Source organism: Carcharhinus amblyrhynchos, chromosome 7 (assembly GCF_965287045.1).
Source record: "Carcharhinus amblyrhynchos chromosome 7, sCarAmb.v2.hapA, whole genome shotgun sequence".
NCBI classification, from domain to species: Eukaryota; Metazoa; Chordata; class Chondrichthyes; order Carcharhiniformes; family Carcharhinidae; genus Carcharhinus; species Carcharhinus amblyrhynchos.
In genome coordinates this window covers 36,533,852-36,559,893 of record NC_137330.1, presented here as the reverse complement: position 1 = coordinate 36,559,893, position 26,042 = coordinate 36,533,852, and the positions used below count along the sequence as shown (strand labels likewise).

Here is a 26,042-nt window from a genome sequence, read left to right as displayed (position 1 = left end):
GTGAATGCCAGCTGGCTATTTCATTATAAGCAGAGCGTCTGTGCGTCTGTGTGAAGGGTAGAAGACAACAGATGGGCACATCACAGTCAAGTTTTAAGCAAATCCTTAAATAAAAATAGTAACTGGAATGTGCAGGTCAAACAGCATTTGTGGGAGAGAAACAGAATTACTGGGTTGGATTTAGGCACCTCTTTTGTCTCCTCTTCCCCAGTCCACATCACGAAAGCTGCCGGAGTGGACGTTTGGTGTGGGTCTCTCCCCCACGGGCCGTTGCTGCCTGCTGGTTAAATCCCATCAGTGGTGGGATGATTGGTTAGCCACTTAAAAGGCCTCAATTGGCTCATGGGCAAATGGGGTCCTGAACACTACCACCACAGGCAAACTGCAGCAGCAGCAGCAGCAGCAGGAGGGGTGGGCAGCAATCATAGTGCTCACTGTATTTACAGGCTCCCAGTTGCAAACTCACTGTCAGGCAGGGTAAGGGCAGCTGTAAAGTCCAGTCCAATTATTCACTTTCATTTCTTTTCGTCAGATTGGTTCAAACCTGCTGAACGTTGCCAGCATTTTTGGTTTTGAATTTCAGGTCTCCAGCATCTGCAGTATTTGGCTTTTCTTCAAAATAAATACCATTGTGGATCATGACATCCAAGCTTTCTTCAGCAGAGACCAATGGAATAGCAACCTAGATGAAGACCAGTAGAACATAGTCACTTCACTAGCCCAAACTTTTGGACTGGGTGGGAATTTCAACACCTTCCCCACCCCCCACAAAAAAAATCGGGCAGTGTGCTTCACAGCAGCAGGGATGATCTACCATTGGCAGAACCTTCTGATCCTGCCATTGTCAATAGGGTTTCCCATTTTATACCCCTCCTGCCGTGGAATCTTGCCATCGTTGGGACAGGAAGATCACACCAAAGAGAATGGCCAGAAAATTCTGACCAATACTTTCACTGTTGCCAAAGCACAGTCTAGAATATAATCCAGCTAGGTTTACAAACTAGTTGAGTGACAGGAACAGAAGTAGGGAGGACAAAGAAATACCTACAATTTTAGCAGAGAAATTGTGGTAAAATTGTACCTGCCTTCCAATCAAGTGGAATTATTCACAAAACAACTACTCAGAGACAGACTATAGATCTAGCTGTAAGAATGAATTCACATCTACGGTATACAAAATTTCACTCTTTCAAAATATTCTTCTGCATCTCATCTAGCCCTCTGTCAGCCAAAGGTGGCCAAGATGCCACTGCCCTTCCTACTCACTTGCTGTAGCTGCCTTGCTAACCTTGTGATTTATGTACTAGATCTCTCAGTTCTGCAGCCTCACCATTTGATATTCCACTTCTCATATCAAAGTGGACTTGCTCACATTTCCCTACATTATATAACCCCGTTCCCTCACTGTGGCTGGGTTAAAATCCTGAAACTCCTTCCTTACACCTCAGAGACTGCAGCAGTTCAAGGTGGCAGCTCACCACCCCCTTCTCAAAAGGCAATTACAGATAGAAATTAAATGTTGATCTAGCCAGTGATGCCCAGATCCAATAAATTAATTGTTAAAAATCTGCCAAATTTAGGCCATTCATTTAAACTATCCATCTCCTTGTGTCCTCTTCACAGCTTGTTCTCCTGCCTATCACTGTGCCATCAACAAATGTAAAAACCATACATTTGGTCCCTTTGTCTCACCCCCCAAGAATCAAGAGGGAAATGCCAGGGAGCTTTCTCAACTAGTCTTGGGATGTTTGCATCTTCTACAAAATGCCTGTTCAATGTTTTCACAGTTTCCTCAATTCCCATTATTAATTTCCCACTCTCACCCTCTAAGGAACCTACACTCACTTTAGTTATTTTGCCATTTACATAAAACTGCAGAATTTTGTTACTGAGGCAGGTAGCATAATCATGAAAGTTCCTGAATTGGCTCAAGGGGCGACAGCAAGGCCTTTTAACTTTACCATCCAAAAGTTCCCAAATCCAGACTGTGCTTTACGATCCTCTGAAAGGTTGTGAACCACGTGGCAAGTCATGGAGAAGCTGGCCCAACTCCATTAAAATTATTTGGGAGAGGCAGAGCTTGCTAGGTAATGCCTACTCCTTGCAATGGAGCCACAAAGGTTGGGAGTGGAGGCTCATCGCCCACATCCTTGGCCTGCACTACCAAATATTGGAAATGGTGCAAAAGGGGGCAGGAATTCTGCCTGCCATTTTTAATGGTTCTAGAGTCTCGCTGACTACATCTGGCTGTTACTGTTTGTTTTTATATTTCCAGCTAGCTTCTCTCATACTCTAACTTTTCCACAAAGACACCTATGTCAGACTCCTATTTATTGACTTCAACCTTCAACACCATTATTCCTACAAAACTCATTTCCAAACTCTGTGGCCTGGGCCTTGGCACCTCCCTCTGCAACTGGATCCTGAACTTCCTAACTCACAAACCACAATCAGTACGGATAGGCAACAACACCTCCTCCATGATCAACTTCAACACCACTGCCCCACAAGGCTGTGTTCTCAGCTCCCTACTACACGCCTTACACACCTAAGACTATGTGACCAAATTCCCCTCCAATTTGATTTTCAAGTTTGCTGACAACATGTAGTGGGTCAGATCTTAAACAATGACGAGACAGTACAGAAATGAAATAGAAATCTGGTAAACTGGTTTGGCAACAATAATCTCTCCCTCAACATCAACAAAACAAAGGAGATTGTCATTGACGTCAGGAAGCGTAAAGGAGAATACGGCCCTGCCTACATCAAGGTTCGAGAGCTTCAGGTTTTTAGGTGTCCAGATCACCACCAACCTGTTCTGGTCCCCCCATGCTAACACTAGCGTTAAGAAAACCCATCAATGCCTCTACTTTCTCAGAAGACTAAAGAAATTTGGCATGTCAGCTACAACTTTCACCAATTTTTACAGATGTACCAATAGAAATCATTCTTTCTGGTTGTATTACAGCTTCTGTGGCTCCTGCTCTGCCCAAGACCACAAGATACTACAAAAGGTCGTGAATGAAGCCCAATCCATCACACAAACCAGCCTTCCATCCATTGTCTACACTTCCCACTGCCTCGGTAAAGCAGCCAGCATAATTAAAGACCCCACGCACCCTGGACATTCTCTCTTGCACCTTCTTCCATCGGGAAAAGCGTACAAAAATTCTCAGGTCACGCACCAACTGACCCCAGAACAGCTTCTTCCCTGCTGCTGTCAAATTTTTAACTGGAACTACCTGACATTAAATTGATCTTTCTCTACACCCTAGTTATGACTGTGACATGACATTCTGCACTTTCTTGTTTCCTTCTTTACAAACAGTATGTTGTGTCTATATAATGCGCAAGAAACGATACTTTTCACCATATGCTAATACATGTGACAATAATAAATCAAAATTCTTCCAAACCATTCTTTAATGGTTTTGAAAATCCTTCTGCCCTACCACTAATCTCCATAAAATTGTATGTTCTTTCAGTCTGATGTTTGCGGTAGTTCCAATTGTTCATGAGAAAAGGCAAGTTTTATTCTCCTAATCTCTTTAATTGTTAGGCACTATTGGAGAGCATGTAATAAAGCTTTCTTTCCACTTGTCACTAGCCAGGAAAGACATTCTCAATCACATTATTTGCCTAGAAAAGAAATAATTTAAATCAGTAGCCCAGATATTTATTCCGTCACTGACCTGAAGTCAGTTTGAAATCTTTGATTTAAGGCATCTTCAACCCAGTCAATCCATTAGCCCATTCTAATATAGACACAATTGGAATAGGAAACTGAGGCAATGTATGCAAATGCCAGCAGTTGATAGGATAGAAATGGCACAAGAAAATTGGCAGCGACCCCAGAGGAGACTAGTTTTGCACTAAGCAAGATGGACATTCTGTCAAGGACCTGTATTTTATGGTAAGGAACACAAAATGCAGAAATTCTGGGAAAGGCGCCACTTCTCAGCTTGCTGCATGCCTAGGAAACCTAAGACAAGATGCAACTTGCAATAGACAAAGGGAGGAATGGAATGCGGACAGCCTGTATCCTTTTTGTAGAGGGAACTTTAAAACATCATGCAAATCTGGGTGATGTCAGTGTACGAGTGCAAATCTATTGTGATAGGTTCACAACCTAATTGACAAAAGTACATGGAAACTTCAAAAGTTAGGATTAAGTGCAGAACCATTAAACACACAAGGAAATAGCTTATGCTTGGTATGCAAAGCTAATGAAAATGCCAAGGGCTTAAGTGTGGTTTAGTTTTACAAGACAGAGGAAGGCTGTTAATTGTGATTGATGGTAAAGATAGTTAATAATTAGATTGCAAGAATGAAGGAATTAAATAAAATTATGGGCTGGACCATTGGTGAATCAGCAAGCATCAGGAAGTGTAGTACCTGAATTGACTTGCAAAAACAAAGATTTCTTGAAGACTACTTCTGTCAATAATTTTGATGTTGATACTGCGCCATTGTTGCAAAAGAACTAGGAGTAGGCAATTCAGCCCCTCTAGCCTTTCAATATGATCATGGCTGATCTCCTCTCTGCCTCATCTCCACCTTCCTATCCACCCCTCATCCCGATCTATCTCCTTAAATTTATTTAGTGTCCTGGCATCCAGGGCACTCTGGTGTAGAGAATTTCACAAGTATTTCCTTCTCATTTCAGTTTTAAACCTGCCACCCCTTAGCCTAAAGCTATGGCCTCATTCTAGAACGTCCAACAATGGGAAAACATCCGCTCTATGTCTACCCTATTAATATTCTTCAGCATCTTCTATACCTCCAATGAGATCTCTTCTCATTCTTCAAAAATACAGCAAGTATAGACACAAACTGCCCAATCCCTCTTCATGAGAAAGTCCTTCATCCCTGGAATCAATCTAGTGAACCTTCTCTGAACTGCCCCAAATGCTTTTACATCCTTCCTCAAATAAACGGGCACAGATGCAACAGCACTTCTCTACTTTTATATTCTATTCCATTAGCAATGTCAGAATTTCATTTGCTTTCCTTATTATCTGCTGCAACTGCATATTAATGTGCTGTGATTCGTGAACGAGGACACCCAGATCTCTCTGCACTAAAGCATTTTGAAGTTTCTCTCCATTTAGATAACATTCCTCCGAACAAAATAGATAACCAAATTCCATCTGTCAAATTTTGGATCACTCACCTAATCTGTCATATCCATTTGTAAATTTCTTACCTCGTGGAAAATTGCTATTTTATAGTATCATCTAGCTAACTCCAGGATAATGCTGCAGAGAGAGAAAACCAATTCCCAACTCAGGAAATGGCAGTAATGTATTCTCCACTTCGCCTGGATCCAAAATGAAGAGTCCAACAAAGTCATGATAAATCTTCCTCTTGTGAATTTGAACTATGCCAAATGATTGAAGTATCAGTATGCCTGAGCAAACAAATTTATATAGCATCTTTAACGTAGGACAACGGTCAGAATTTTACTGTCCAGACCATCGCGAAAATCGGAGTGGGTGAGGGGCAGACCACGGAAAGGTCCTTGATCTCGGCGGGATTTTATGGTTGAGATGAGCGAGGACATAAAATCCTGCCCAGTGTCTCAAGGCGCTGCAACAAACAATTAAACAAAATGATGTGGAAACATATAAGTATGTTTTAAGAGTAGTCTTAAAAAGGAGCAACGGGAGGTCGAGTACTGTCTTACTGAGACAATATGACTCTGCATGATAGGATGAACACCTTTCTGAAGTGAGGAAATTGGAGCAGGGGCAAAATAGACAATAGTTCTGACTACTTCAACTGACCTTTGGTGTCAGCCTCTAATCCAGTGTGGGGGAGAAAATAGAAATCATTTGGTGTGCAGTAGCATTCACATTGGATGCCTGGTGTTTCTTGGGTTTGGTGCAGTGCAACTATAAATGTCCGCCAAACCGAAATGTGATGGTTAGAGAACCATTATAGCACCCAATGAACAAGATGATTTGTTTTTCAAAAAACTGGAGTTGATGGAAATTTGATTGTCAAATCTATAACTTTGACCCATCTTGACATTTTTAATGTTTTCATATGATATGTGTGGACCAACATTTATTGACCACCCCCAAGGCATTTGAGAGGGTTGTTCGGAGTCAATCACCTTGCTATGGGTCTGGAGTCATATGCAGGCCATCCTAGGTAAGGATGATGCATTTCCTTCCCTAACAGACATTAGTAAATCAGATGATTTAATGGTTATGTTTTAATTCCAGATTTTAACTGAACTCAGTTTTGCCATCTGCCATAGTGGATTTGAAACCGTCCCCACATTAATACTCTGGGTCTCTCGGTTACTAGTCCAGTGACTTCATTACGCCTCTGCCTCCTAAAAGTGTATCAACTAACATTTTAAAGCACAAAAGGCTTCCATATATAGAAGTGCATTTCACAATCATGAGACATCCCAAAGCACTTGCAATCAAATAAAGAGTTTTGAAATGTCGTCACATGTCAGAAATCTAGCAGCTATTTTGCACTCTCAGTCTGATAATGACCAATTTGACTGACAGAAATATTGGGCAGGACACTGGCCTATACCTTCCTTGCCCTTTAAACAGTACCGTAGAATTTCTGGTCCACCTCCAGAGAGCAGAAGGGGCCTCAGATTAGAGATTCACCTTGATAGACAGGACCTCCAACAATGCAGTACTCCATCTGTACTGCATTAGTGTTAACCTTCAGTCACGTGCCATAAGTCCTGGAGTGGGACTCAAAACCTACAATCTTCTAATTTATAGACAAGTGCTAGCATCTGAGCCACAACTAATGACTAAATGTTCAAGACCTCAAGGTAATTACAGCAGTATTCTGCTTACTAGGACTAGTGTAATGTCTAAGTTGAGCCCATGAGCACATTACTTGAGAGAGACATCACATGGCTGGCGATCAGAGCTACTTACTGACTAGGCATTACTGGATAGACAAATTGCTTTAGATGATAGTGATAAGCAGCCTTCATGATCCACTGTAGTCACCCACAGTGCTGTTAAGGTGTTGCAGAACATTGACCCAGCAACAGTGTTGTACTTACAAATTAGAATGGTGTGTGATTTGGAGGGGATCTTATAAATAGTGGTGTTTCCATGTATCTGCTATTCTTACCTTCAAGATGGCAATAGTCATGGGTTTGGAATATGCTGTCAAAAGGAACCTTAAGTTGCAGCAATGCATCTTGTAGATGATACAATGTCACTATGCTTTGGTGCTGGAGAGAACATATGTTTAAGGTGGTAGATGGAGTGCCAATCAAGCAGGCATCAGTGTCCTGGATGATGTCAAGCTTCTCATGGAGCTGCAGTTGCACTCATCCAGGCAAGCAGGAAGGATTCTATCACACTGACTTGGGCTTTATTAGATGGTGGACAGGCTTTGTGGAGCAAGTTACTCACTACAGAGCTCCCAGCCCCTGACCTGCTTTTGCAGTTATTATTGATACAGCTGGTCAAGTTCAGTTTTTGGTCAATGAAAACTCTCAAGGTATGTGAAAGGGAAATGGTTAGATTCTCTCTTGTCGGAGATGATCATTAACTGGCACTTTTGTGCATTAATCTTATTTGCCACTTACAAGCCCAAGCCTGAATGTTCTCAAAGTTTACATTAATTTAACTAATTTTTCCAAAATATAATATTCTTCGTTGCAAATATACTCATGTAAACTCACAAATCTCAAGGTGCTTCAAAAACATCAAAGCAAAATTTGACAGCAAGCCAAACAATGTAGAGGGGTAAAGAGGTTTGGGGAGGGAAGTCCAGAGGTTAGGGCCTAGGCAGTAAGAACATAGCTATTCCCGACTAAACATCAGCAATGATCTAGATTCCAAAATTAGAGGAGCGCTAACACGAAGGATTGCAAGTAACAAGTATGCAATTAAAGTAGTCAGCACTAAAATCAGGGATCAATTAATAAAATGCATCTGCATGGTTCTGGAATTAAGTATGTTATCTAGTGAAGATGGCAGACTATTGTATCGGACCATTTTGCATCGATAGCCTGCATTACCGAGGACCGATCATAGAACATGTAAGAATAACATTACTTCATATACAGGTCACATTCTTGTTGTATTTTTTGTGACTGAAAGAGCTCAAAAAGAGGTTTAGAAGATGTCACAGGCTTGGGCTAATGCCCTAGGAACAGGAGTTCAAATCCCACCATGGCAGCTGGTAGAATTAAATTCAATTAAATCTGGAATATGAAGCTAGTCTCAGCAATGATGAACTTGAAATTATCACAGATTGTCATAAAAATTCATCTGGTTCACTAACGTCCTTTAAAGAAATCTGCTGCCCTTAGCTAATCTGGTCTACATGTGACTCCAGGTTCCCAGCAATGTGTTTGACTCTTAACTGCCTTTGAAATAGTCTAACCAGCCATTCAGTTCAAGGGCAATTAGGGATGGTCAACAAATGCTGGTCTTGTCACCGATGTGCACATCCCTTGAAAGAATAAAGAAAACTGTGCGCGTCTGCCATTTCTTGAACAGGGCATATATAGACATAGACTCAATTACAAGATAATGTTTGGAATGTGAGTCTTTACAGGTGCAGAAAATACGAGTGGAGAGAGGGGTAAATACAGGTTAAATAGGTGTGAATTGTCTCAAGCCAGGGCAATTAGTCACCTCTCTAACATGTACTTAACCCTCTCTCCACTTGTACTGTCTGCACCTGTAAAGATTGATTACCTGTCAAGACTCACATTCCAACTGTTATCTTGTAATTGAGTCTGTGTCTGTATATGCCCTGTCTGTGATCCCAACTCTCCATTTACTTGATGAAGCTCGTGCTACCAAATAGCCCTGTTGGACTTTAACCTGGTGTTGAGACTTCTTACTGTGCCCACCAATCCCACCCAAGTCCTATCACCGCTTAGCTTAGCTACCCTGCTAATTCCTCTAACATCCCAGAACACTAAGGGTTAATTTAGCACGTCAATCAACCTAACCCACACATCTTTGGACTGTGTGTGTGAGGAAACCCATGCAAACACAGGGAGGATGTGCAAACGCCGCACAGACAAGGTGGGAATCAAACCTTGGTTCCTGGAGCTGTGAGGCAGCAGTGCTAACCATTGTGCCACCCGACAAAATTTCTTGAATTGTTTTTTGCCATTCATAGGGAATTTAAAGGCCTACAAATTATTTTTGTAGAAACAAATATTTGTATTCAATTTTTACAGCCAATGTGCCTTCACGAATGATAAGGCACACAACAGACTGAGCTATTTTTAGGCTGAAGGAAGTCCCAGACTGAGGACAATACAAGTCAGCACTGCCAAATGAAAAACACAAGAATGTCAACTAAGTAAATATGCATTCATGCAAACTATTCCCTCTCCTAGTTATTTATATCCCCAGTAATGTACACTAAACCTCCACTTTAGCCAATCCAAGTTGAAACATTACACCATTCAAAATAGTTTTATTTGCTCAGTGCTCCACAGGTCAATAATAGAACATTTAAAAAGGAAACTCATCTGAAAAACAACTGTTCAGAAACCAATGCTGATTAATAATAAACTGAAATGGCTGAACCAACATTTTCCATTTGATGTAGTTTCTATTATACTCTACCCCAAAAGTAGCTAACTGGTGTGCAGAAATTGGTATGCACATGCAAAATGATTTTCAATAGCAGACTTGTTCCAGAATCAACTTCAATACAAACTAAATGAAAATGCTTTATTTCACTCTGCTACACATCCTTGCCCTCCACCTCTTTCCCAACTAATTTTCACCCTGACCGGAAGACGTCAATCCTACGCCAAGATATTCTCAGATGTGCCTGTTGGCCTCTACCACCTCACCCGAGGGGGCCAGCGCTGAAGATTAGAATGCAGCAGGGAATCCTGGCAGATGTTTATTGTAGGGAGCAAGCATAAGCCATTATCAATTCATTCATAGATGTGGTCATCTCTGCAGAGGACGTTATTTATTAATCCTTCTGCCCTTAAGGAGAGAGTGATAAGATACTTTATTGAACTGTTACAGTCCAATAGGACTGTTCAGTCTGAAGCAAAGTTCCCTCTAAGCTGTGTAATAATCAGGAATGTGCTGTGGGTGGGATTAACAAACTGCGTACAATGAGTAATCCCTTTCAGATATACTCACGCATAGCTGCGCAACAGTCACAGGATGCAAATTGGCTGTGCATAGCAAAAGGGGAAATTACAGGGAACATTAGGAGGTGATCAAGGAAATCCTCTGATGCATTTGCAAGGTACAAATTTCTGTCAATGTTTTTACATGACAGCTATTAGGTAACCAGTGTCTCCACTTAGAGGACTGATCAGCCAACTTGATTAACTGAATATTAGCAAGTTGTACCAAAATGTCAGAATATTAACTCAATTAACTTAGGGAAGGACAAGGTATTGGGGGTGCTGCCAGCCTTAGAAGTGGATTCATTTCCAGGTCCAGATGAATTGTGTCCCAGGTTGCTGTGAGAGGCAGTGGAAGAGATTGCAGGGGTTCTGACCCAAATTTTCAGTTCGTCTCTGGCCACGAAGAAGGTAAACACAGTAAGAAGTCTCACAACACCAGGTTAAGGTCCAACAAGTTTATTCAAATAAACCTGTTGGACTTTAACCTGGTGTTGCGAGACTTCTTACTGTGTTTACCCCAGTCCAAGGGAAGTCACGGCTAACAAATTTGATTGAATTTTTTGTGAGGAAGTGACCAGGTGTGTAGACGAGGGTATTGCAGCCGATGTAGATTATATGGATTTGAGCAAAGCCTTCGACAAGGTCCCACATGGGATACAGGGTAATTTGATAAATTGGATGCAAAATTTGCTCAGTTGTAGGAAACAGAAGGTGATGATAGAAGGCTGCATTAATGACCAGAAGCCAGTGTCCAGATCCAGGGATCTGCGTTGGGCCCCTTATTATTTGTCATTTATAAAAATTACATTGATGACTATGTGGTGGGTTAGATTAATAAGTGTGCAGCTGACACAGATTGGACAGGTAGGTAAGAGTGAAGCAGAGTGTTTTGGGCTACGAGACGATATAGACAGAATGGTCAAATGACAGATAGAATTTAATCCTGAAAAGGGTGAGGTGATATACTTTGGAAGGAGTAATATGACAAGACAGTATTCAATGAATGGTAGGACACTAGGAAGTTCTATAGAACAAAGGGATCTTGGCCCATTTGTCCAGAGGTCTTTGAAAGTGGAAGGGCATGTTAGTAGGATGGTGAAAAAAGGCATAGATTACAAAAGTCATGTTGGACTTGCGTAGAACTTTGGTGAGGCCACAACTAGGGTATAGTGTGCAGTTCTGATTGCCACATTATTGGTAGGATATGATTGCACTGGAGGCGGCGCAAAGGAGATTCACCAGGATGCTGCCTGGGATGGAACATATAAGTAATGAAGAGAGGTTGGATAGGCTTGGGTTACTTTCATGGGAGCAGAGAAGACTGAGGAGCAACCTGATCAAGGTATACAAGATGATGAGAGACATGGACAGAGCTGTTCCCCTTAGTTGAAGGGTCAATCACATGGGGGTATAGGTTCAGGGGAAAGTTGGGGGAGATGCGGATGAAGGCTTGGAATGTCCTGCCTGGGAGGGTAGTAGAGATGCGTTGCCTCACATCCTTTAAAAAGTATCTGGATGAGCACTTGGCACATCATAACATTCAGGACCAAGTGCTGACAGATGGGATTAGGTGGGAGTTCAGGTCTTTCTAATGTGTTGGTGTGGACTCCATGGGCTGAAAAGCCTTTTTCTGCACTATATGATCCTATCAAGCTTACAAATCACACATTCAAATCAAACAAAATAAATTCCCAGAATCCAAGTTTCAGAGCCTAAGAACAGCAAACATTGCACAGAGCTAGAATGACTCTAATGGAGGTTTCTTAAAAAAGAATTACACATTAGAAAACGTATAGCAAGATAAAATATCAAATATTTACTTGCACTTTGCCTTGCAAACCACAACAGCCTGGTTACATTTTTTTTTCAGTTATAAGTTATTTAAGAACCCTGTTCAATTTAGAATTCAAAAATTTGAATTATGTTTGCGATGCCTGTCGTCACATTCAGCTCCATAACCACCATAAAATCTACAGTCTACATTGCACCATATAACTTTTGAAAAATAACTTCCAATGTAGATGGCATTAGGTGGGATTAAGCATCAAATGTTGCAAATTTTATGTCCGGTTATGGTACATTATTTTGCCACGCTTCCTGCAAGGAGAAGCCTTGTTGGCTTTCAAAGGTACAAAAGTAACCCAAGATTCAAATGTCAGTACTGGTATCGAGAAAACTCATGTTCCACAATTGTGGTAATTGTCCCTTTAAGGGCAACACAGCAAAGGGTTCACATGGCCTGGATAACCAATCGGGACTCAAGATACTGAAAACCTCTGACCTTGCCCATGGCTGGGATCCTCAAGTGCAGTGAATGGAGTTTTGGCCGAGTGCCAAGTTTTCCATTCTCACTGGCAGCAGGGCAGGTACAGGCAAGATCGGAGAGTCCCACCCAGAGTGTGGAATCATCCCATAGCGAGAAAGAGTCCTAGGCAGATACATTTTGGGAGCAAGCTATAGCCACGTGGCTGCTGTACAATTCTCATTATCTTTTGTGTTCACTAATGAAGTCTGTGAAAATGCATCTTTACAACAAAATTAAGCCTACATCCTGAAAAGCAGATAATGATTTTAAACTTTCTCATTTTCTGTAGTAGTTTCAAGATTTATTACAAAATGATTCCCTTATATTAATGAGCATTTAGGCTAGGATCAATTCTGGCTGGACACTTTTATCTAATTAGTTTCCATTACATGATGTTTTACAACTATTCAGTGTTTTGTTTCGGTCTTCACGGAGGAGGATGTGAATAATTTGCTGGGTGTTAGAAATGGAAAGGTGGTAGGACTGGAGGGTCTCAATGACATTATTGTTACTAGAGAGGCGGTGCTCGACAGACTGGAGGGACTGATTGTGGACAAGTCCCCAGGACCGGATGGAATGCATCCGAGGGTTCTGAAAGAAATGGCGGAGGTGATAGTGGATGCCTTGGTGGTTATTTTCCAAACGTTGCTGGATTCCGGGGAAGTGCCGGAAGATTGGAAAACGGCTAATGTTACGCCGTTGTTTAAGAAGGGTGCCAGGCAAAAGGCAGGGAACTATAGGCCGGTTAGTTTAACATCTGTTGTAGGTAAAATGTTAGAATCCGTCATCAAGGAGGAAATAGCGAGGCATCTTGAGGGGAATTGCTTGATAGAGCAGACGCAGCACGGTTTCGTTAAGGGGAAGTTGTGTCTGACAAATTTACTGGAGTTCTATGAGGATGTGTCTAGGGCGGTGGATAGAGAGAGCCGGTGGATGTGGTCTTTCTTGATTTTCAGAAGGCGTTTGACAAGGTACCTCACAAGAGGTTACTGCAGAAGGTCAGGGGACATGGAGTTGGGGGTAGGGTGTTAGCGTGGATAGAGGACTGGTTGTCAAATAGGAGGCAGAGAGTGGGGGTCAATGGGTGCTATTCGGACTGGCGGTCGGTGACTAGTGGAGTGCCCCAGGGGTCGGTGCTGGGGCCTCAGGTATTTACCATTTATATAGATGATCTGGAGGAGGGAACCGAGTGTAGGGTGTCGAAATTTGCTGATGACACCAAGATTGGTGGAATGGCAAATTGCGCGGAGGGTGTGGAGAGTCTACAGAAGGATCTAGATAGGCTAGGCGAATGGGCCAGGAACTGGCAAATGGAATTTAATGTTGGCAAGTGCGAGGTGGTCCACTTTGGTAGGAATAATGGTAGGAAGGATTATTACTTACGTGGCGAAAAACTGCAGCAGGCGACGGTGCAGAGGGACCTCGGGGTCCTTGTGCATGAGTCGCAAAATCCCAGCCTGCAGGTGCAGCAGGTGGTCAGGAACGCTAATGGGATGCTGGCCTTCATAGCGAGGGGGATTGAATATAAAAGTGGTCTTGCTGCGGCTGTATAGGGCATTGGTGAGGCCGCAGCTGGAGTACTGTGTGCAGTTTTGGGTGCCGTACTTACGCAAGGATATTTTGGCCTTGGAGGGAGTGCAGAGGAGGTTTACTAGGCTGATGCCAGAGTTGAAGGGGTTGAGCTATGAGGAGAGGCTGAATAAACTAGGCTTGTACTCGTTAGAGTTTAGAAGAATGAGGGGAGATCTCATTGAGACATATAAGATGATGAATGGGATGGATAGGATAGAGGTGGAGAGACTCTTCCCGCTCAGAAAGGACAGTAGGACTAAGGGGCACAGCCTCAAGATAAAGGGGGGGCGGTTTAGAATGGAGCTGAGGAAGAACTTCTTCACTCAAAGGGTGGTGAATCTCTGGAATTCTCTGCCCGTTGAGGTGGTGGAGGCTGCCTCGCTAAGTATTTTTAAGACGCGGGTTGATGCGTTTTTGATAAGAGAGGGGATTAAGGGTTATGGGGAGAGGGCGGGAATGTGGAACTGAGCCACGACAGATCAGCCATGATCTTATTGAATGGCGGGGCAGGCTCGAAGGGCTAGATGGCCTACTCCTGCTCCTATTTCTTATGTTCTTATGACCTCAATTCCCAAGTAAAACAATACAAAAAAAATACATTTTTTGCATCCTTACAATTTATCTCCCAGCAGCATACAGGAAATTAATCTTCTAATTCCTGGAAAACTCCAGCACAACCTGAAGGGCTGGCAACTCTACCTCAAAAATTAATGCATTCAAGGAATTCATATTTTCTTGTATTTATTGCCAGACGCTTAAAATCTATCCAATGAGATATAAGAAAGTAGGATAATTCTGCCATTTCAATGAGCCTCATCTGAAAGATGCAAAATATTTTAAAATTCTAGATTCCTGATGAATTTATTCTTCATCAAGGCAAGGAATGTTGGTGCTGGGGAACAAAATGTTCACTTCCCAATTTGGGCAATGTCAGCATTATGCACAGTTCAGCTAATAGAGTGCTTATGTTTAACCCTGGGCAACCTTTGCTAGTGCCTTATCCATCTTCCTATCTCCACAATCCGCATAACTTAAACAAATTTACCACATTTGTGGAGAGTTTTGCACTGTAGGCCCACATCTACTAGAATCAGATTGACTACACAAGCTCATTGCACTTGGGACCATTTTAAGCAGAGAGGAACATCACCTCAACAGTTTGGGGTGCAACAGACAACAAAGCTCAACAAAGTGAGCCATTACACCACCCAGTTTCCTCTACCTTTAAATGCAGTTGGAATGGACATGATTGCTAAACACAGTAATGCTGAAATGATGGATACTGCAAATCTGAAGTAGAATTTTTAGAAATGTAAAACTGAATGTTAAAACATCACAAATGACGAGACTCCGAAATCCCTTTTACACAGCCGTGAAGCAAGCTGAGCCATCTGTCAGAAAAAGGCAGTGGAAAAAAAGGAAGGAAAAATAGATCTAGAGACAAAACACATGATTCTTTCAAATTCAAATACAGTGAAATCTATGAACAGAACACCAGCATCCAAGTCCTCTTTTTACAGGTGCCAGCAGTTTTAGTTTATGAAGGCTCATGGTTTGATCATAAACTGTTACGTTGTCATCTAACTTCATTTGATTCCAGGGTCCACCAATGCCTCGGCGATCAGATTTTCCTTTTTAACGTAAATGACCATTGAAAAACCAAGGTTTACAGTTTCAAAACTATTTACACAGTTGCAAATTGAAGCAGCCACATCATTGGTAACCTTGGCTCGAATGTTCCAACATTTGGCAGAAAAACTTTAAGGATGGGTCTGCAACGACAAACACTAAATGGAAAATGTGAAGGTTGCCAAATCAGTGCACAGGAGAGGAAGGGAGCACGAAGATTCCATTCTTTGTCTCAGCTCTGTTGTTGAAGTACGTCATATTAAGCCAGAAGAATCTTAGTGACAGCACAGTGACCTCAGGTGCCTGTGAAACAAAAGGTTGGTGGGATACTGTGGCTAGTCAAACTAATTTCAAATATAAAACAGCAAAATATTGCCATTACACAGTTACTCAAGACCTTCATTTGAAGCAGTCACCTATAGATAGGTACATTGTGTTTCAATTTGGAAAATTTACTAAGTAAATGGACTTGCTACTTTCTCCAGAATCCATTTGTGAATGCCTGATGTTCAAGTGCATCTTGTATAAAACGTCTAATTTGTGGAATGGTCACAATTGTCCTTCCATCTTTCACAATTTCTATAGGATCAGATTTCACAGTAGTAGCTAACAAACTTAATAGCTGGAATTAAAAAGCTGGAAGTGTGAACTGATGTATATGATCGAAATTCACTTACTGTTGATGCAACTATATACGTACTCAAATCCTGAGATATGCCAGCTAAATCTATATTCTTCTCCTGTCCCCACAAAGAAAACCCACTTTGAGAGTTAACATCCACTATTTCAATCTGCTAAATTGCTTACCTTCAAACTGCTTGCTGTCCACAAATACATTTGTTTATCTTCTCATTTGCAGTAGCTTGATTTTAAGCTATTGCTCTGTTCCTCTAATGCAGTAATATTTTAAAATGTTAACTCTGCACCAAACTCTCAGCTTCCACCACTGATCGAAAAATAAATCTCCCTACTCTTATCCCACAATGTTATGTCCAACATTAAAAAATGGCAGGAGTCTGGTTTGAAGTCAGAATAGAATGGCACGAAATAAGCAGAGCAGAACACAACACAGGTGAGAAAGTACGTGCACAGTGTTGCTGGGAATGCCTGTGGAGAACTTGCTTAAATCTCATGGGAAATCTGAGGAAGGATGTGGCTCAAGTTAAAATATGACACAAATAAACTGCACCCATGTCCCCCACCACACCCCAACAAAGGGGTACAAATTTAAAGTCGTAAACAGTAACAAGTACAACAGAACTATAAATATTAAATAGCGCTGCTCTATTAATAGTAACATTGAAAATTGAATTCCCCATACCCCACACCACACACAGAAGCTTTTTTAATTGGATTCTCAATCATTTTACATGGAGGTCCCACTTCCATTTTATGAAGGTCCTATAATGTACAATTTTATGAAACCACCATACATTTCATTATACATTATTTGCAGGTGGTAGTCAAGTTATGAGTGTACTGCACTGGGTGCAAGGCAAGTTGGGGTTCAAGCATTGGCTTAAGTGATGTATTTCAAATAGGATGGGAGAAAAGGAGAAGAGCCTGCTTAATTCCAGCCATACTGAAATGAGGAGTCTATTTGCACTAAACGAATCAGTGTGATCATTCCCATCATAGAATCCCTTCAGAGCAGAAGGAGGCCATCCAGCTCATCGCGTCTGCGCTGACCACAATCCTATGTAGCCCCTATCCCCGTAACCCCATGAATTTATCCTAGCTAGTCCCGTGACACTAAGGGATAATTTAGCATGGCCAATCAACCTGACCCCTACCTCTTTGGACTGTAGGAGAAACCGGAGCACCCGGAGGAAACCCACATAAACTTCACACGGACAGTGACCCAAGCCAGGAATTGAACCTGCAGCCTTACTGCTGTGAGGCAGCAGTGCTAACCACTGTGCCACCCTAAGTCAATTTAAATCAGACTAATTAACTGGGAACAACAAATAGTCATTTGGTGACAAAGACAACTTGCTATTAAGATGGCACTGAAGAGCACAACTGAAATACCCCACCTTTTCTCTTTACAAACACTGATAAACGTGCTGAGTGTTTACTGTAAAGAGCAAAGATAGACATTAAAAGTAAACCTTCTCATCTATAATAATGCTTCAAGTCACAGCCAACCAAAAGAAACAAAACTACACTTGAAGTTAAACGCCAATGAGCCAATTAAAATCACCAATTTAAATGCAATTGATTATGCAAAACCGCTTGCCATCACCTAATTAGCAGGCTTTAATCCATGTCCAACCGTAAACAAACACTAATTATTAGCTTCCACTTGCTCTACGAAACGGGTGTCATAAACCAATCTCAAGCCCAGAGGATGGATAGCTGGCCATCTTTCAGCACCTCTTCAGCCAGAGAAGTGTCTAAAGAGCAATTGCTGTAACCAGTCTTGTTCTTGGCTTGGTGCCTTTTGTTGATGATGTGGCCAAGACTGCAATCCCACATGATGAGAATTCAAGGAGACGGGCCTATATTTCATCACTATGCAAAATACATTGATACTTCAAAAGTTTTACATTGCTTGGTTTCACATTATACAGCATGCATTTCAACAATACAAAAATAGTTCCATCAACTATTTTTTACGACAGTTTTGGCAACATAATACAGGAACTGTTAAGATCATTTTGCAACGTCTAAATTGCCATGTCCATATAGATCAGACAGGTGGGTAGATTTCAGCTAGTTGCCCTAGCATAAAGGAAGCTGCAAATTAAAATTGGGTAGCCTCACCATTTGATGGCTTTATGCCAGGGTGGAAAGTAGAAAAGACCCTTCTCTAATTTTCATTACTAAACAGACAAACAAGAAAGAAAGGGAGGAAAGGGTAAAATATTAGCCCCATCACCCTTATAAATTAATTTTGAAGTGGTGAAGTTTTCCTTACTGTTACTGGGAGCTTTCCCCACCTACTAAGGTTCAAGTGAAATAGATTAGCTGTGAAAGTACATTATTTTAGAACAGTGTGGACAGGCTGTGATCTTAAGTCATTTTTGCACAAACTGCCAATAATGTGCAGTTAATTTGTCATTTATCCTGTGTGTTTACCTTTACAAAGTATTGCAACTGAGTTACATCACCAAATTTGTTAAAAAAAATTCCCTGAAGGTTCATATGCCTCATGGATCTTATTCCCTCCTTCAGGATTTGAAGTTGAAACTTTTGCTACAAACATTCAATCTGACAGGGCATCACAATTCCAGCGCGTGACCCAAAAACCTCAGGTGTGATTTCCTCAGTAAATCAAAAAGTCTATTTCTTGTATCTAGCCTATTAAGCTGGACAATTTACTTTTGCTAACAATTTAAGTCCGACATCTATACGAGGGCAAAATATATTTTGGGTACAGTCAATTGTCACCTTCTGATGAGAAATATAACCAGGGATGACACTTTGTATGGAGCTTATTTCAGCATTTAATAGCCACAAGGATAAATTATATACTATGCCAAATGGAACAGTTCCAGATACTAGTGATATTGGATGCAATTTCCTGCATGGAAGTTTCTGATCTCCGCTATCAGTCGGCTACCTCCTCATATGGGAAAACAGGGTAAAAACCTGTACATAACGATCAGAAGCAATGACTCAGAGCAATGTTAGTCAGCCACTCACAGGATAATTTGGCTATAAATTGTCTGATGTGGGGAAACCACAAATAAAGGAGAAATTACATAAACAAAATTAGATTTCAGTTACATAATGGATCACTAGATGTAATAGGATTTATTAACCTTGTGGACTCTAACTTGGCCAACCTAATCACATAAATTGAGTGCACGGCAACGTTATTTTTTCCAAGGTAACAACTGACGATGCTCTAACTTAGAATTGTTAAATCCCCAATTCTCAAATGCTGCAACTAATGGCTTCAAGAATCCAAATGAATTAGTTTAATCTCAGCTGATCAGGTGAAAATTGAATATTTGCAAATTCTACTTTTAAGACCAGTTCTAAAATATGCAAAGATTGTTCACTTTGATGTACAATTTAGGGAAAGATTGAATTGGTTTTTAATAGTGAAAGTTAATTGTTTGGTTATGGACTTTAGGGATTAAAAACCAGAGAGTGAATAAATTGGATATGGATTTTAAAAAAGTCAGAAAGTGAATAAAGAATTGGGTACTGCATAGTTTAATGATTATAATATCTTCAAGATTAAAACATGCTTCTTAGCCCTAGTCTAATTTTGGCAGCGTAAATCTTTATTAAAAGGCATAGAAGTATTTTTTGTTCTGCATATATATTCTTCATGCATTCTCTGGTTTTTGAGATAATTACTCCTGAAATCCGGTATCCAACACCTAACTGCCACCCACCATCATATGCAAATCTGTGTACACTTTTATGCACAATTTAGGTGATCCTATTCATTGGGACTGAGTTCAAATTATACAGCTAGCAACCATTTAATTTTCATACAACTGAGAACAAAAACGATACTGCTGAAACCACCAGGTGCAACGTTTGGATTGTTAAAATGGGATACGAATAAAAACATAAATACCTTGAAAACCTCAATAACTTTGCAATACTCTTAAAATTAAACAATTAGGTTGGCAGAGTTAAAATTCCACAAGGATAGTAAATTCTATTATATCTACAGATCCATTTATACAACTGAAGTTTAATTTTCACAATTCCTGCACCTATCATTCATAATAAAGATTACTTTGAGAGGGTTAGAGTCATGATTTAGCCAAATTTCTCACGTGAACATTGCATTACCGAATGAGCACCAGTTGCTACACACTTTCAATATTGGGACCAACATGGTTAAATAGAGTGGCTTTTACAGATTATGTAAAAACCACTGAAACATGCTCACTTTCAAATTGTTCACACTAACATAAATGGTTTGAAAATGGATCAGAAATCTTGCTTGCATCACGTTTGGATATTATACATTGTACTTGACTTGAGGGAAAGAATCAAAATGCAAATAAAGTCATATGTTAATGTTAAGTTTATCCAGTGTCACAAGTAAGCTTACAGTAACACCGGCACCTGTTTGGATACACAGAGTATTTGGCATGGCCAGTGCATCTAACCAGCATGTCTTTTAGACTGTGGAAGGATATCAGGGCACTTGGACGAAATCTATGCAGGCACGGGGAAACGTGCAAACTCTGCACAGACAGTAACCCAAGCCAGGAATCAAACCCAGTTCACTGGCACTGAGACAGCAGAGCTAACCAGTGCCACTGTATGTGCAGCCTCAGAAGATAAGCACTCAATTATACCTCAAGGGCGTTATAGTATTGATAGAAAATTAATCCTTTTCTTGCTAGAACATGTTGATAAAGGTAATTATTTTCCTTTTAATAACATGATACCTATAAATATGTAATTTCAGTATTAAAAAGCTTTTTTGTGGACATGGGTGTTGCTGGCTTGGCCAGCATTTTTATTGCCCATTCCTAACCACCCTGGAGAAAATGGTGGTGGTGTTTTCTTCATGAAACACTGCAGTCCATGTGGTGTAGGTACATCTAAGGTGCTGTTCTGAAGGGAGTTGTCAGATTTTAACCCAGCAACATCATGGAGACAATACGTTTTGTAATTTATTTATGGGTGAACTTAGCAGGTAACTGGAGGACAGAGTCCATATCTCAAGTCATTCATTTTATCATCAACTCAATTAAAGAGCCAAATGCTTAGGTCAGTCTGAAATACAATTTGAAGAATCATTTAAATTCTATTTTAACACAGTTTCAATGTACATCTTCACCTTCATCTCCGCCAACCATAATAACTCAGTCACACAATCTCCATAAATCAAGAGAACCGGGTCTCTGTATTGCTTTGCAAAAAAACTATAAAATAGAAAGGGTGACATAGTAGCCAGGATGGCTGCCTCACAGCACCAGGGATCTGAGTTCAACTCTGGCTTCTGTCTGTGTGGAGGTTGTATATTCTCCCTGTGTCTGTGTGGGTTTCCTCCGGGTGGTCTGGTTTCCTCCCACAATCCAAAGATGTGCAGGTTAGGTGGATTGGCCATGTTCAATTGCCCTTTAGTGTCAGGGAAATTAGCAGGGTAAAAACATGGGGTTACAGAGATAGGGCCTGGGTGGGACTGTTGTCAGTGCAGGCTCGATGGGCCAAATGGCCTCCTTTTGTGCTATAGGGATTTTATATATTTTGAAAAATTTATTTATTAGTATCACAAGTAGGCATACATTAACAATGAAATGAAGCTGCTGTGAAAATCCCCTAGTTGCCACACTCAGGCACCCATTCGGGTACACCGAGGGAGAATTTAGCATGGTTGATGCAACTAACCAGCACGGACTGTGGGAGGAAACTGGAGCACCTGGAGGAAACCCATACAGACGCAGGGAGAACATGCAAACTCCGCACAGACGGTGACCCAAGCCGGGAATTGAACTCGGGTTGCTGGTGCTGAGAGGCAGCAGTGCCACCATCCTGCCCCGTCACCCATAGCTTCATAATCACAATATTATGTAATGTTTTTACCTGTAGCAGCCTCATGGAGAATTGATTATGGCTGTTTAAAATGTGGAATAGGAGGGAAAAAAAACCCCTTAGGGTTTAGTGAATTGGGATATCATCCTTTCAATGTCTTTTTTGTAAAAGGTCCACCTTACATTGTGCCAATCTCAGCATCTGCTGTCCTATTCATTAAAAAGCAGGAATAGCTGGTACAGTAAACAGATAAATTCAATCTTCTAATAGAAGCTGTAGTCTGGAGGATGGGGCTTTGGCAAGTGTGTGTTTGTGCCTGGCCTGTGACACAACTGACCTTGGAAGTGTTTCGATAACCAGGGTATACCACACATATGGAATTCCCCTGCTAATGTTTTCATCTTAATAGGCACATGTAGTTGTGATTTATGTTTCCAGAAATCCCAGGCCATCCTGGAACTTGAACTCAGTTAAACAGCTGCTAAACACTTCTAATAAAGTGCAGTCTCCAATCACTTAATCTAACATCCAGAACATACCGGCCAAGCGGGCATAGTTGGTGGAATCCCCTCGTACATGTTGAATCCCATAAAACCTAGTCACTGCAAAGGATTAACAGCCCTATAAGCAGGTATTAAAGTAGCCAAGGAATAACACTCGCATTTACAAGGCCTGTCACGATTATTAATCAATCTGCAAATCATTTCTTAATGTATAGTCGTAAAGGAATGGAGTGTTTTCATTTAGCACTGTCAAGGATGTGCACAAGTAGGCATTCGCTACCTGGTAAACTACCCACCACAATCAGGTTTCGAGCACTTAAATGTAGTTAAATGTTTGCTCTCCTGAAGCAATATTACTTTCGAAGTGTTCCCTGCACTGGCTAACAGCACCAGAAGTGGATGCCTTGGAAACATTATTTGAGTAAAAAGTCTGACGACACCAGGTTTGTCAGACTTTCAGCTAGTGAGTTTACTATCAAATAAATCGGTTGGACTGAAACCTGGTTTTGTCAGACTTTTTACTGTGTTTACCCCAGTCCAACGCCGGCATATCCACACCATAACATTATTTGAATCAGAGGCTTACGTCTCTGAAAATTTGACTGTTCTAATAATTTAAGCGAAGTCCGCCACCAATTTCTCTAACCTCACTACTGGATATATCTAGTGCCTACTTTGGATTACTGGAAGTACAATGAGGAAACATTAAGTGAAGGCCTTGAACTGCCGCTTCACAGTGTATTTCTGTCATAGGCCCGCTACACTCAACAAGCTTTGTTAGGATTATTCATCTCATCCGCGGATTAATGCATGTCATCTCGGGGAACCAACAGGTACAAAGTATTTTTAACCATGTTAATGATATTTTAACTGCTTTAAAGTGCAGCAACTTCATGCACCTCTAAAATAGATTTTCCTTCAGGATTGAGTCTTATATCTGACAAGTACAATTACGTGACCACAATTTAGGATGAAACTACTTTAAAAGAAAAATCAGGATATTGTTTTTCTCATCAGGGGACAGCGTTGAGCTAATTGTATACAGTACTTTTTTAACAAAACTTACGGGTCTTTAGTGGATCATTGCGAAGTAGATTCCCCACTTAATCCAATAAAGCTGGAAAGATGTACATTTAGAAGTTCACATTCCAAAAATGCAAGCATGCATGCCACTGTTAAAAGGACAAGGACAATACCGCTGTCAGCGAGCGAGAGAAAAGGAGGATTTAATTTCAAGAGGAATTTAAAAACACACGCTCGTCCAACCCAGCTCCCAGACATTTCGATCAGCTTTCCTACACTAACACTCTGCCGACCCAGACAGAATTCAGCCTAGGAGAGGGGGAAACCTGTCAACTAGTGTTCCCAATAACAGGGAATTTTTGAATCATTTGCTCCGTCCCTTGCAAAACAATACAAGTTCCCCTCCCCCAAAAAACAAAACTTTATCGATACTATCTTTTGGGTATTGCGATTCATCTATGGTCTAAAATGAACTGGATGGAATGAGGAAGGGGTGGGCAATGAAGGCTCTTGCAGCAGCTGCTCGCATGGAGAAGGGAACCCTGACACATTCTGCACTTTTTCCTGGCAGTTCCTGCAGCCTGTCGAAGTTGCTGTACTGTTGTTGTTGCTCATTTTGCAACCCAGCTCCTCTCTCTCTCTCTCAGACACACACACACACACACATATTCAAGACTCACCCCAGAGGGCTCCTTCCGAGTTATCTTTTCTTCCTCACTTTTACTTTGTAGATCTGGTGATCACAGCTCGTTTTTATTAAAAACGTCTTTTTTTAAAAAAAAATAAAAGAAACAACTTTAACCAAAAAGAAAAGCCCAGTAAAAAAATCTATGTTTTAAAAATGATTTTAGTCAATCAGGGTGCGATAGGAGGAATGTGAAGCCAGCAGTGGGTTTGAGTGAGGCAGCATCAGTAGGTAGTATGCTGACTTGTCCACTTCTCCAGCTCTTTCCATGTCAGGCAGGAGATGAAGAGGTGCCGCGCCGATACCATGTAACCATTTCCATGGGCCAGCCCACATACAGGAAAGAGGGGTGTTCAGAGGCTTCTGTACACCAAAACCCATCCCCTTTTCATGACAGTGCAATCCTCCCATGCCACGTCGACCCTAATAATAGTCCATCACCCTTCATTGATGGAGGCAAATGCCATGTAGTCTCATGTCAAAAAATGAAGACACATGAGCAATCAGACTCCCCCCTTCTCTCTGCCTGGGTTTTGACTTAGCAGATTCCGATGTGTCAGTAGTTCTCAGAGTGACAGGAAGTGAAGGCAGGCCCTGAACTGATCCTTAAATCTACGCCAGTTTAAGGATTGATTCAGAGCTGCAATTGTCTAAATTGACAACTCGCTGTCTTTCTTAGTGGATTATCCATTTAACCAGGTCAGGTGGGGAAGAAGGTTAAATATTTATTCAAGCACAAGAATCCACATCTCATAATTTTTTTCTGTGTGTGTATTAACCTTCTTTCTTGCTGCCTGCTCTCCTTTCATTATCACAGGAGAGGCTCCTTAGCAGCATTACAGCAGAAGTTTTCACTTATCCTATTTTTGGATAAAGTAATTGGATTGTAAATGCTTAGAGTACAACCTACAGAGGACGTACTTGCGCAATTTCTCAATGGGATATATGCATTGACGCGTTTCAATGGTATATAAGGAGTTGCGATCAAATATTTTCAGTACAAAAATAAATGTTTCACTATTTAATATCGAAGGTGAAATCACATTTCTTGCAATGATACAGAAACTAAGATTTTGGTAACGTGGGTCCAAATGTTGTAAGGCAATGGAGCAGTTTTATACGCCAGAATTCTCTCAATACTGATATTTTCCGAGTACATATTTCCAGCTAACATAAACTTGCGGCAACACTCACCAATCCGCCTAGAATCAATGTATACCAATAATACAAAACATACAAATATTTCTTTTTAAAGATAACTGTTATACATCAAGAAGACCACCATTCTGCTTTACATTTAGTGCTGTCACTCAGACTTCCATCTTAACTGACCGGAAAAATGTGGAGTCAAGTGAGCACGCTTATACTTTGCTTTGGAGAGGGTGCTACTAAAGTACCCAAGGTTGAATGGTGGATAAGAAAGTTGCCCTATGAACAGTGATTGCCTAGAACATGCCTCCATTCTCTGGAGCTTTGGTGTCTCATTGAAACATATAAAAAACACGGAGATGACTTACAGAATCCCTGGATTGCAGAAGGAGGCCATTTGGCCCATCAATCCTGCATGATAACAATCCCACACAGGGCCTATCCCTGTATTTAGCCTACTAGTCTCCCTGACACTAAGCCTCAATTTTAGCATAGCAAATTTACCTACCCTTACATCTTTGGACTGTGGGAAGAAACTGGAGCATCCGGAGGAAACTCATGCAGACAGGGGAGAGTGTGCAAATTCGACATAGATAG

General features: G+C 41.1%; 1 protein-coding gene across 2 annotated transcripts in view; it reads right to left on the bottom strand.

The window, feature by feature from the left end:
• The window catches only part of LOC145344881 (hippocalcin-like protein 1), a 59,812-nt gene extending 35,224 nt beyond the window's left edge, over window positions 1–24,588 (bottom strand). Inside the window, exons 1-2 of one of the 2 annotated variants that reach the window (XM_080192152.1) lie at window positions 24,292–24,588; window positions 23,655–23,760 (exon numbers count right to left, since the gene is read on the bottom strand). The gene's annotated coding sequence lies outside the window, so the exon portion shown is untranslated. The remainder of the gene's footprint in view (window positions 1–23,654; window positions 23,761–24,291) is intronic. The other variant, XM_080192150.1, reaches the window with a different exon arrangement.
• Window positions 24,589–26,042: the final 1,454 nt, after the last annotated feature.